Genomic DNA, 13,968 nt, shown 5'->3' with positions numbered 1-13,968 from the left:
AGCGTGGACACCCACAACATTTGTTGGCCAAGGACCATACATGTGACAGATACATTGACATTACCACAAGTCACGAATGTCCCCTAGGCCTTGACTACAGGTTGTAACTAGAGGCTGCAGAATTACAGCTGATATTGTTGACTATTACGTATCATGCAGGCAAATCCATTGTCAACTGTTGTACGAATTGAAGGGCTTAGCCTGGACACCATAGTATGATATGTATTCGCACTGTCTGCATCGACTGTTTCGTGTGGGCCTTGCATCCATCACTGGTTATATACATCAACATCCATGTGCTGTCAGTAATGGCATACATTATTGTATGGTACACAAACAAAGGTTGTCTGTGTATACATACCTGTGTGTCGTGTCATGTCCTTTGAATTGTGAGTGGGTATATGTGCAATGTAAGTATCCCCTTTGTGGGGCTAGTTGTCACACCACACATGTCACAGGTACCGGTTACAGGGCTTGTGTCTGGGGATATACATTTCACCCAATGCGTCCACACTACTGCTACACATGTATGGCTACTAATACCCTTTGTCTCTGTATATGTGTATGTCCCATACATCTTATATAGATATTTATATATATACCTGCCCATGATTGTCAATGTATGGATGTGTGTGCATATCTGTACCGTTGTAATGTGTAGCTCTTCAACATAGTGCATTCCTTGCGGTACAATGGCGTATCTGCATAATATGTTACAGATATTGGCCTGACATGTACAGGTGACATGGATAACTGTTGGAGCATTGTAGCTGTGTTGTGGTGGGTCCTGCTGTCAAGTACTGCATGTGCTGGATATTGGATTGCACAGCATATCCGTTAGGGCTGGGGGGGTTACATTGCAGTAATTACCAGGTGCCCCTCATGTGTGCCCCCACCCCCAGTAACTGTGCTCATGGTCTGTTATGTATGGAGTGAGCCAGGAGTCTGTTCCCATGTGGAAATAATATACACATGTCTATCTGTATATACATACATATATATATATATATATATATATATATATATATATATATATATATAGATATATATATTTATGTATATCTGCATAAGTACATATGTTGCACCCCCATATATAGAGGGATAGAAATGTACATTGATATAGCTCTAGCTATGTATATGTATCCATATATATGTGTATGTATGTAGATATATATATATGGATATATACACTGAACATATTAATCTATCTCTGTACGATTGCTGTTATATGGTTGTGAGTCATACATACACACACACACACACACACACACACATATATATATATATATATATATATATATATATATATATATATACCTATAGCTGTCTATCTCTCTACATTTACAGAAGTATAGCTGTCCATATGTCCATGCATGTTTGGCCTATATGTGTGGCCTGTACCTCATTCTCTTGGCAATTGACATGAATAACCTTAGGACTGAGGTCAGTCATTCGTGCCGACACGTACGTGTTTCGGACATATTATCTCCAGCAATATATGTGTTCTACTACATATAACTGTGTAACTTGCAACATTTGAAGTGTATTAGAGCAGGATATGACAGATATCCCTATATGTACCCACATTATGGTACACTATGTCCGGGATTCATGCATTAAGAGGTTGTGTGGTGTGTTATTACTACATTCCCTGTGCTGTTGACTGATTGTGCTGGATGATATGTATGTGGAATGAGTGGTTATGTACATCTGTCATGGTTTAATGGTAAATCACTTAGTGTATGATGTTCAGTGTCCCGGGTGTGGGCCTTCCACAGGCTGTATATTGTGTTTCAGGGCAGAAAACCCGCTGTCAGATACAGAATGAGTTAGGGACATTTGAGCGGTCGTACACAGGTGTGTGTGGGTATGCTCAGAGCTAAGTAATGCTAAGCTCGGGTTGTGTTACCTTACACTCAGCTAGTATCTACTTAGCTCAATCTATGTAGGCAATGCTTACCCCCATGCGAATACACGTACACACACTTACAACTGCTTATCCATGCGTACTACTGCTGTTATGTATTTACACATGCTTACTAGCGCCTTAGTCAGTATGACACTTCACGTGTGCATTTAAGGCAGTACTCCTGTGCAAATATAATTGTTACTTAGTAGGTTAAAACCAAAAAGTCCAAAGAAAATTGCACTAGGTCCACAAATATTACTTGTAAAGCAAACAATAGACCTGGGAAGGCATACAATAAAGCTTGCAGACAGTCATATTCTCTTCCTTTAATGACACAACCAAAGCACAAAAACAAAGCTCTGCATTAACGTTCTGAATTACATTTTCGTTTGTAAAATTTCATCAGATGTGGGCTGTGGCTTGCTTGCTTGTAGTAAAATCTTTTATTGATTTATATCACAGATCAGTGTTTTCAGACTGAGCTAAATGGAGGCGGGGCACTGACCACAACTCTGATGCCCCCTGCCCTCGTACACGCTCAGTGTAGGATTTGAAACTCTGGCGGCGCACCTTAATTATTATGCATGGCGCGCTGCTGTTCTCCTCTTAAACTGCCACTTACGTGCAGGACTATTTTAGTCCTGCATGGCAAATTAGTGAATCCGGGGGTTAGCATTGTCATGTTCTTTTATTATTTATTATTAAATATATTTGAACCTTTCATTGTGGCTGATCAGTGTAGAGAAATTTAAGTTTTGAGAGTACTTGCATATTTATTTGGTGACACTGTGTGGGCCACTCTTAATAGTATTGCTCTTGGTCAAACTACCACTGATGTTAATATTAATATTAGTAAGATTGGACACCCTTTGTTAAGGGCCTTAACGTTGCTGATAAGGAGTGACTGGTGGCAGTAATAACTACCTTATAGTCTGGGCAGAAGGGGGTATAGTTAGTAAACCCATGCCAGCCTTTCCCAGGTGTGTGTGTGTGTGTGTGTGTGTGTGTGTGTGTGTGTGTGTGTGTGTGTGTGTGTGTGTGTGTGTGTGTGTAGATCAAACCTCAAACTGTGTGTGTATCAGCTACTTGGGCAGGGACACGAACCACTGGTTGGACAGAGTGTGCTGGGGGTCTTTGCTTGGTCACTCAGCTGGGATCTCAACCCTATAGTTGTGCCAGTGGGGAGTCTTACTGGGGATCTGGAGGAAGAGGAAGAAACCAGCCATGGACTGACTGTGGTCTCGTTGTGCTCCTAAGGGAAGTTGCACTTGATGCAGAGAGCTGCATCTGGAAATACTATGTGTGCACTTGTCATCCTCCCAGTGAACATCCCCCACAGTTGCCAGTAGTGAGGACTGAGGCTCCTTCATTACTGGTCCAGTGGTGGGTCGTTACAATGGTGATGATGATTCAGTATTTTAAAACGTAACAGAGGAGCCACTGTTTATTAAAAACTCAGTATATACTGAATATGCTATAGTCATCTCATGTTTTGTCAACTCTAGTGTGGTTTAGATGTTTTGCTTTTGGTCATTGTTGTGTAACCATAGGGTCAGTACATTTAAATAAAGGGGTATAGGGGGCCAAAACCCCTGTTAACAGGTATAAGGGTGAAGATGCCCACATAAAGTATTGTACGTGTGTGTGTGTGTGTGTGTGTGTGTGTGTGTGTGTGTGTGTGTGTGTGTGTGTGTGTGAGCATGTGTATGTGTGTGTGCATTGGTGCCTAATTTTGTGTGGAAGTTGTTGGTGGTATACATGGTACATGGGGTGTGTATGAATGTATACTTTTACCCTAGTTTACTTGGTAGTTAGTGATTGTAAAATGAACCTCATACATTACCCTTTGAGTAAACATTTGAAATTTCAGGACCCACAGGGAGATGGAATAGAAGAAAATCTGGACTTAACATATGCTAACTCTGGGACTGATGATTGTTTTGAATATTTCCTTTTCTGCAAGTTATGATGATCTTGGAGTTGGTATATATATATATATATATATATATATATATATATATATATATATATATATATATATATATATATATAAATACTAGGGGCATGTGGGGGCTTTCCCCCAGCAATAAAAGTTTAAAGGTGAAGAGTTATGTTTAATACTTAATCTTCTCACGCATTTTCAGTATTTTTTTCATTATTTCTGGGCTCAGCAAAGCGAGTCTCAAGATTGCCAGGCATCTGTCTCAGTGAGGCCCTCGTAGGATGTCCACATCATTAGGAGTTTCGATTATGGCTACTAGATTTCCATCATCTGCTAACTTCATTAGCCAAAGACCTTCTGTGTTAGCATGTACTTCAGAAAAGTAGATACCAAACAGGAGAGGAACCAGGACTGAACCCTGTGGTACTCCACTTGTCACTGGTCTGAAGTCTGATTTGGAGTCTGCTACTTTCACAGTGTGGGTTCTGTCAGTAAGCCAGCTGGCAACCCATCTTGCGACATATGGATTTATACCTAGTTTAGTGAGTTTATCTATAATTCCAGAGTGGGGGATGGTATCAAATGCCTTGGCAAGATCTAGATAGGCTGTGTGAACCACCTTACCCTCATCTATGGCTTTGGTGACTGCTTCAAAGAAGTCTATCAGGTTTAGGAGACATGATCTGCCTTTTACAAACCTGAACTGTGTGGGGTCCAGAGTTTGGAGATCTCCAATGTCTTTGTTTATGAGTTCCATGACGATACATTCCATGGCCTTGCAGACCAGGCTCATCAGGCTAATGGGGCGGTAGTTACCGGGGTCTGTTGTGGCTCCCCCTTTGTGGAGTGGGATAACTGTTGTGGTGTGCCATTCAATGGGCACAAAGCCTGAGGTGAGGCTATGACTGAACATGGTACTTAGGTGGGGTGCCAGTTCATTCTGTAGTTCATGTAGAAGGCAGCCTGGGATGTTGTCAGGTCCCATGGATGCTGTGTTCTTGGCTTTGGAGAGTGAGGTATTTAGCAGTGCAGCCAAGATTACAGGAACTTTACATTCTTCCGGTATAGAGATGGGTCCTTTAGGGGTGTGTGTGTGGGGGGGGGGGTAAAGTTAGCACTGAACCTATCTGCCAGGATGATGGCAATATCGGTTGGTTCTGTATATTTAGTGCCATTGTGCTGTAACACAGAGCATATCTGAGTGTTGCCATTGAGATTCTTGACATGGCTATATAATGCTTTGTGGCTGTCATTAGATCAGTGGCAATTTTGTTTCATAACTAGCTTTGGAGGATTTTATGAGGGATCTCAGCTTCTTACTGAGGCTGACCAGGGAGTTCCTCCAATCATGGGATTTTACACTTTTTCGCAAGTTTCTTTCTTCTGTTGTAGAGTTTGTTTATGGCAGAAGACCACCAGATTCACTTCCTTTTTTTGGAGGATAGCATCTTGGTTCTGTTAGGGATAGCACAATTCATGCACTCGTGTAAGTGCTTATAAAGTGCATTTGTGTAGGATTCAGCAGTTGTACTTCAATTGTCCATCTGCATGGGTGTCGTGAAGTTTGCCACTTCAATCTTAAGAAACGTGAAGTTGGCATTGGAGAAATGTTTTATGGTTGGTTCCCTAATGAGGGGTGGGGATGGGATGTGGATGTCTAGGGTGATTAGCTTGTGGTCGGATCTGACCAACGAGGAATTGACCGCTGGTGTGGAATACTGGTCACCCATGTTGGTGATGACCAGATGTAGGATATTGCTGCCCCTGGTGGGGGTGTGGATAAGTTAATCCAAGGTGTTGGAATTTATGAATTCCAGAAAACGTTGAGCAAAAGAGTTGGTACATAAGTAGTTTTCCCAGTTAATGGTGGGATAGTTGAAATCACCCATTATTAGGGTGTTGGGTTGTACCCTAATATTTTCCAGTGTATTAAGAAAAGAGGAGTGGGAATCCTGGGGCATGGTGGGGGGTCTGTAGCAAGCTACAATCTGGACTGCGGTCTTGCCCAGAGTTAGTTGTACTTGGATAATCTTGGATGCATTATGCTGAGCAACTAGCTTGGAGGTGTGGATATCCTTAATGAATATGGACACGCCTCCACCTTTAGTGTTTCGGTCCGAGTTAGGTGGCCGAAAGGTGTGGTATGAATTATAGCCTGGTAATGTAAGGGTGCTCTCTGGAGCTTTGAACCAGGTCTCTGTCACTGGACAGATGTCGAAGTTCTCCATTTTAAGGAGTGCCTCGAGTGAGTGCATTTTGAAGTTCAGACTTTTAGCATTGAGTAGCATTACCCTCAGATTTTGCTTGCTTGTACCTGTTATGGTGGTGAATTTGTCATTTGAACCTTGCCTAAAAAAGGCACTATAGGGGTGGCAAGATCCTCTGGAGCGTTTCTCCCCGGGCCTCCGCTGAAAACAGGCTCTGTGGAACCTAGTCGGACATTCCCGGTCAACAAATGTTAAATAAAATAAATAAATAAATAAATAATAAAATAAATTTGCCAATATCCGGAATCCCATGGGCGACAGGTGCAGGCCATCTCTGGCAAAGCATCATTGTTTGTCGATCATGTCATCCCAGGCAGACAGATACTGGATTCCCTTAGAATGACACCAGAAGCCTAGCCAATTGTTGAATTCAATCATTTTGTCCTTGTACTGTGGTATCATTCTGGGTGATGGCAGGATGCTACTCAGGGCTAGGGTCATACCTGCCTGGGCTACAAGATCGGAGACCTCCTCCATGTCTCTTTTCATGTAGTCCAGGGAGGTACATCTCAGGTCATTCACACCAACATGGACAATGACAGAGTCATATTTGTACTTGTTGTGGAGTGACCTGCGTGCATACGTTATGTGGCTGATCCTGGCACCTGACAGGCAGCTGACAGTAACTTTCTCCTTGTTTAACCTGGTGAGTGGAACATCAGTGTGCCTGACTATAGAGCCACCTATGACTAGAGTGTTGGGTACATTATGCCTTATGGGATGTAGTTGAGTGAAACACTGAGTTTGTGGGCTATGTGTCATTTGGGTTGTGTTGGGGGTGGAGGTTGCTTGCTTGCATTTTTGCTTTGGAGGTCTCAGTTGTTTGGGCAGATTTTTATTGAGAGCCTCCACCACTAATGTAGGCGTGTGTTTTGTGCTTCTATGTGTGTGTTTTGGTGGTGTAGGTTTTGAGGGACTATGTGATGAGTGTGGTGTGGTGCAAATGTTTACCTTCTCCTCTTGACTGTCTAGTCTAGTCTTTGGTGAAGAGAGCTTTGCTTCCAGTTTGGCTATATAAGTGCATCTCTCACAGGTTGTAGTGTTGGGTGGTAGGAGGAGAGGGTTGTCTGTGTACATGAGGCAATTGCTGCATTGCCCCAAGATGCCCAGATTCATCAGGTAGACAGGAGAAAACACTGGGAGCTGACCTTTAGACATGTCTGGATAGGTGCTTATTTATTAAGTACTAAAAACTGTTTTCCTCTAGACGAGTGAGGAAAGTTGAGTGCTGTAGTAATTTGTAGCTTATTTAATGCTTACAATGAGTTCTGAATAAGTGCTGAGCTCAAAGAAACAGATTTGAGTGCTAAAACTGAAAAGCTGGCTAGTTGCAAGGAAAAATTTGAAGAGCAGACTTTATGGCGCCAGGAATAGTTTAACCCTAGTTAAGCGGGGGGGGGGGGTTCAGGAGCTTACAAACAGTCCTGGGTACAGCAAATCTGTATCTGGACTAGACTTGTTACAGGAAAGGGGGGAAACAAGCTTAGAATTTTTTTTCCAGTAAAGTGGAAATGGAGAAAGCTGGAACAGAAGTTAATTCAAGGTTAAGAATATGAGTGGGTTGGCCTTCACAAAATGTTCTCTATTAGATTGAATGAATTAATGACACTATACAGTATGGGCGGGCAACTGCAAAGCCATCAAGTAGTACAGCTACTAGCTGTAGCCACTAAATGAAAGTTTTAAACAGATCAAGGAGCAAGCAGACACTAAAGAATGCTTTTAACTGCAAACAGACTAGACGAACACAGAAACGTAAAAAAATCAAAAATGCACAGAAAAGCACGGATAGAGCACTCACAAACAGAAAATACAACCCTCAGTATGAAAAAGCAGTTTACAGTTAAGTAATTCAGTAAACATACAATTAGAGTATTGAAACAGTATATAGCAATGAAAAATACAGTTAAAACAGTATAAAACAGTACATAAATGCAGTGAAACAGTAAAAAAGATTTATAACAGTGCAAAATGCAGCAGATTAACTGTATAGCACAATTATAAGCATTACAGAAGTGTAATTCAATGAAATAAGTGTAAGAAATTACTTATCCTGCTCTTGGAATCTTTCTGCTTAGTTTCAGTAATGAATTACCTTCCACAGCCTGATAAATACAAACACAATCTTTTCCAGACACAGGTAGTGTAACATAGTCTGTTACATTTGCACTCACCTTTCATACCTCTCAACTGTTAAGATTTTCACAGGATGTTCACATTATTCCTTCATATTTTTGGCCTATTCTTTATACAATTTGTGGTTTTGGGACAAACCCTGAGGATTGAAGTCACTAAATAATGACATCCATTTGAGTTTCAGTGTTTGTAACCTATAGGAAATGGATGCTAACACATTCTGTAATTCTAGCAACTAGTTTGTTTGAGGAAATTAGGGACATGTTACCAGTATGAACAGCAGGCAGAAACACATATTTTGTTTCTGCTGCTGTAATTTGCTGGTAAGTACTGGCATATTTACTGCCTGGCGTTAAACCTAACATTAACACCATAAGTAGGAGGTGCTTAACAATCATTAATGTTGGGTTGTGTTGAAACTCTTTTGCTTAACTGGTTTCTCTTTTTCAGAATATCGGTCTGTAATCAGTGCACTCCATGCACTGCATATATACTACACACACACACACACACATACACACACTCACACACACACACACACACACACACACACACACACACACACACACACACACACGTGTGTTTCTGTGCATGTGTTCTGTGTGCACATGTGTGTGTCTTCAGAGTCATCAAATAGAGGTAACACATTAATATTACTGTACAGCCTCTGGGTGGGAAGAAGTTGATAGATCACAAACATTTCAAATATGCAGTATTCATGGTGGCATTCATGGAGAATTCAGTGCCTGTCATTCTAGAGACCAATGTACAACCAGTTAAACAGAGTACTTAATACCCAGTGAGTCTCATTTCATCCTGCATAAATCTTCTATCCTAATAGTGTCTTTTTAGACATTTTCAAATTCAGAACAAATTAAAAAAAGTCTGACAGATAAACAAGATTTAAAAAAATGGAGATGGGGTTATCTTTGCTTAATACTAGAAGTTTCAAATACAAAATGAGTGATTTAGACCTCTTTTGCTTGGACAATGTTTAATACCTGTACTTTAACAGAAGCTTACATGCATACTACAAATGCCAGGTAAATTTCTTTCCTTGTTGGAGGTCTGATGGGATAGGTGTTAGTATCTCAGTATATGTAAAGGAACACCAAACAAGACAAAACTAAAAAAATATATAGTACTAGAATGTATTCAACAATAACTAACAAAAACATATCATACTCTGTCAGTATTCCCTTCAGAGCATTAGAAAATCCTGTCTATATTTTAAGACTTAAATTATCAATACAAATAAAATTCTTATACAGGATCATAGGAGTTACAAGGCAATGGTGTCTGAAGGCCATTTCAGCATTGTCATTACCAGCACCCACCCCTTAGGCCTTGCCTCCCTATTGAAGGAGGGTCAGGCCAGTCATAAGAGGGGTGAATTTATGAATACATATCAAATTATCTAGCTTGTGTTGAAGGGCAGACAGAGTAATACTGCTTTACTTGGGGTGGAAGTTTTGTCCATAGTCAAGGTGCTGCATGACAAGTCTATCTCTCCACACTATCTTATTTATTTCTTGGCATAGGCATAGGTCTCTGGTCCTAATATTGGCAGGATTGTTCATTTTTGGGGGGTATAAGAGTCCTTGGACTACTAGATCCTATGTAGCTATATAAGCAAGGCACAAATTGCCCCTAAGGAGTCTATATGATATAGAGATATAACTTCCAGTCTTTCTTGGCAGGTCAGGTCTTGATTTTTTTTTAATTAAGAACCTTTGGGGTCTCTCCAATGGCTTGATATACTTTGCAAAGTAGATCCCAAAGGGGACATTGTACTGAATGATGGGTCAAACAAGGAGTTTGATTTTCTAACCACCATTGCAATGTGGTGTTTAAATGTATGGGAACTATCCACTCTTATTCCATAGTATTTTGAAATGGTATGTTTTCTATACTATAAGCTGAACCTAGGAATTGCTTATGAAATGCAGCAATGTTGCACTTTTTAACATTGAGTTTGATCCCATTTTTTGTACACCAGCTATTGAATAATGTAATCTCCTGTTGGAGTGCTGTATGCCAGAAGGATTCTCGATGATGAATCCTAGCTTACAATCTGGGGTGTATTTTGTTAACTGGAGACCCTCATTTGATATATGGAGATCTAAGAAGAAGATATCAAAGAGAAGAGGTCCCAGCATAGATCCATGATGGACTCCACTGGTCACCTTCATCCTCTCAGAGAATGCACCGCCTACTCATAGTGTGTGAGTCCTGTCTCTAAGCCAGTTGGCTGTCTATCTAACCACATATAGGTCAATATGGAGCTCCTTCAACTTGTTTATTATATTTGCATGTGGTATGGTATCAAATGGTTTGGTGAGGTGAAGGTACACTGTGTGGACAGCTTGTCCATAGTCTGCAGCCTGATAAGTTCACAAGATTCATTACACAGGATCTACCCCTGACATTTAAAATATGTAAGGTGCTTTGGACAGTCTTGATTAAATTATTGTCAGTGACTACTATAATGATATTAACTTTTGCATTCAAAATCACAACAATGGTAAGACATTAATTTATAGGAAAACTAAACTTACTAATTATTTCTGAAACTCATTTCAACAGAAAAAAAGTATACTGTTTAACTTTAAAAAAATAATCATAGCCATCAAAAGAAAATTTGACTAAAAATCTACAAAATTACTTGCATATTTTTCCTAATCATCTAGATAAAACAACAAACTCAAGTTGGTATTGAAGGATAAATACATCAGAAAAGTATTTCTAATTACATTAAGAAATTGTATAGGGAAATTTTTGAATTTAGCATACTTTCAATTTGCACTGAAGTGATCTCCCATCCGGAGGATATAGCAAATGTACTTGCAGAAAAAAGTGTGCAAACTTCACATTAAGTAAGAACAAATGTCAGACAGTTATAGTTACAAGGGGAAAAAAAACTATATACATGCAGAGAGTACAGTACTAGACTGTGTCCCTGCAGGCCAGCGCACACAGCTTTCTGTCTACTATGTGTATACAAGGACAACACACATAAGAAGGCAACAAGCTGTGTTCTTGCTTTACTGATCTGTAGTGTATTATGATAAACACATTCAATGCAATTGGCAATAGCAGCACAGCCACATTTGTGCTACAACATACCATAACTGTGGTTACCTACTACAGGAGGGTAGAAACACATTAAGTATCACTTGGCTCCACATTAAAATGTTGGCAGTCTAAATGCCAAGTGTGAACATGCTGGAAAAATCACTGAAACTCCAAGAGAAGAGTTAATCTAGAAGATCACGCTTCTCCTTTAAACTTCTTGTTTGCACTCCTCACACCCATCAAACTTATATATACCAACTTTGAGATCACCATACCTGAGAGTAAAGGGAATATTCTGGGAAAAGGCAATCTCAGACTCAGTATTAAGTCCATTTTTTGTACACTTAGTCTCCATATTTCAGTACTCGCTCCAGTGGTTCCCAACATTTCATATGGTTACCATTATCTCTTCCTTACAGCTAAGAAAACAACTGCAACAGTACATCCGCAGACACCTAAACTCCTCTTTTGTCTCTTCTACAATCATAGCAACTCTATAGGCCAGCTGAAACATACCACAAAACTGAAAACACAAGCATCCTGACTTTTCTAAACTATGTAGGGCCCCTAGACCCCAGAGAAGGCTAAGAATTTGCAGTCACAATGGTTTGTGGTGACAAGACTGATGCATCTCACCCTGCTTAACTTCCCCAAATTAAAGCAGTGTTGCAGCTCAGCGGGGTTACAGACAGGTGTTCACTGCTTGTAAAATTAATGCTTTAAGTTTGCCTCATTTATAAGTTTGCATGGAAGATCTTCAGAAAGGCCATGCAACAAGACAGGCACAGCAGAGTGATACCTGTACCCACTAGACATGTGTGCTCTGGAGCAGAAGTCTTGTGGTACCCCCACTAACAACATTCACTGTATGAATGTCATGTAGATTCTGTGGATAGGCTGGTGACACATGATGCATGTACAACACCATTATACCTGCTCTGCAATGTGCACCTGTTCGACATTGAGATACATTTACATTCTTCTACATGCAGCTTGTCGTTCTGGTTACCTGTCTTTATGAATAACAGTAATGATAGCACATTAATCAGTCTGCACAATGCATTAATGCAAATGTGCACTATGTTTATCAATCTAGTGGGCCAGTTAACAGCTTTATACCAGAGATTATCTCCATCATATTGTTCAGATGATTTTTTTTAAAGCTGAAATGCATACATATACATCTGTAAGTAAAATGCATGAATGTGACTGTTTAATTCAAATAAGTTTGACTTTGCCCAGTTTTCATTAGTCTCACTTAGGCTGAATTACCTCAAGACAACAATTTTATATATTTTTTGGTAATGCTTTGCAATAGTATATATATATATGCAGTATAGATATTTACATTGTCTCATACAGAAGCTCAACAGCTACACACCATGTAGCACTGCAAAGTTTTACTCTGCGAATATTATACTGAATGACAATAAAAATATCAGATTGCTCCTCCACAGGATGATTAAAATGAATGAGAGATTAACTTCCATCATGCCGTATTTTATTTAAATAGCAGTTCAATATGTCAGTGGTTTTATGTGTAGCATATTACCGCTTTATGTATAAATGATCAAAAAGAGAAGTGAAAAATCATCAGATTAGTCATATCCTATTAATATGTTTCGCTGTGATCACTGAATGCAATAATGTTTAATGTACTTTTATTTACATCTACAGCTGTCCTTATCAGTTACTCTCTTGCTATTGTTAGATTTAATTGCTTATGGGGAAACAACATGGCTGACCAATCAGGATACAGTATAATTCGTTGTACGTCTGTTTTTACAAATCTTAGGACATAATTCTTTTCAAAGATTGTTGAACAACTTTCACCGCGACTAGAAATCCCACTATCATTTTGACAAACACAGCTCCCATTTACTGATATAAATTAAACGTGGCTCCCAAATGTACTGCAGTAGCTAGGGAGCAAATCTGAATGAAAACAATTAGCACAGTTTAAAAAATGTAGTTTTACTTTAAGCAGACTCCTACATCTGGACGTTGCTCTAGCTTAGCACATCTGGGTACTGCTACATTTTGCAGGATCACAAGGGGTCATCTAAAATTTATGACCTAATTAGAGTTACTGCTTTATAGTTTTTCTGTCATTATGTACAACTTTAGCCTACAGCAAATCCCATCCCCTGCAGTTACCTTAAGTTCTCCCCTAAGAACTTCTGGGAAATAATTCCAAAGAAACTTTTCTAATCAAAAGCAAAGATCTAGTGAAAATACCTGCCAGGCCAGCATTTGTTAAACATTGTGTCTCTGTAAGTATTGAACTGAAACTGGTTCTTAAGATGCAAATAGCAAACTGTAAAAATGATGGAAAATTGATACAAAGTTATTTGCCCTGTCAGGCAGTCTTTGGTTTATTTAAAATGCATCATTATCCTATGACTTACAAAAGGAAATAGAAACGACTAAAGCTAAAAGCAGGCCACTAACTACAATAAGATACTTGTAAATTAAAAACAAAAATCTAGTTACAGGGACTAATGCAAGCCAGAGGAAAGGGCAGGGAAAGAGAAAGATAGGTAAAATGCTTAGGATTTTGGTCAGGAAGCTTTAAGGTATTACAATTATGGGGTATCTACTTGACACTGGAGAATTTCATGGAAGGATATGGTAGCTGA

The sequence above is a fragment of the Protopterus annectens genome, chromosome 7.part0 (genome assembly GCF_019279795.1).
Source record: "Protopterus annectens isolate FY-2018-M chromosome 7.part0, PAN1.0, whole genome shotgun sequence".
Taxonomy (NCBI): Eukaryota; Metazoa; Chordata; order Ceratodontiformes; family Protopteridae; genus Protopterus; species Protopterus annectens.
Note: the sequence above shows the minus strand (reverse complement) of the source record.